This window comes from Penaeus monodon, chromosome 21 (genome assembly GCF_015228065.2).
Source record: "Penaeus monodon isolate SGIC_2016 chromosome 21, NSTDA_Pmon_1, whole genome shotgun sequence".
Lineage (NCBI taxonomy): Eukaryota > Metazoa > Arthropoda > Malacostraca > Decapoda > Penaeidae > Penaeus > Penaeus monodon.
Window position 1 is genome coordinate 41,017,903 of NC_051406.1, and position 364 is coordinate 41,018,266.

The window sequence follows — 364 nt, forward strand, 5'->3', positions numbered from 1 at the left end:
TTAGTCTCCTCATCCCTGTGCCTCTTCTGTTTCCTTTAGCAAGCCCAGTAAACCATTTTTTTCTTAGCTTTCTAAAGGGCCTTCTTTCCCCTCTTAGCGCGTTGGGGGGGGCTTTCTCCTTTTGGGGTTCTTTTTTTCTCTTTCTTTGCTCTCGGGATCAGTCTCCAGCTTCGTTGTAAATCCATGGTTTGGTAGCTGGAGATTTTTTTAGGGCAATTTTTTTAAATGGTTCCTTAACCCTTTTGTTTTAGTGCGGGTCCTTTGTCTGGTGTCCTTTAATTCATTTGGGAATTCTCTTAAAAACATTTTTAAATGGCTGCGTTTCCTTAAAGGACAGGGAAATATTGCATATTTTATGCACATC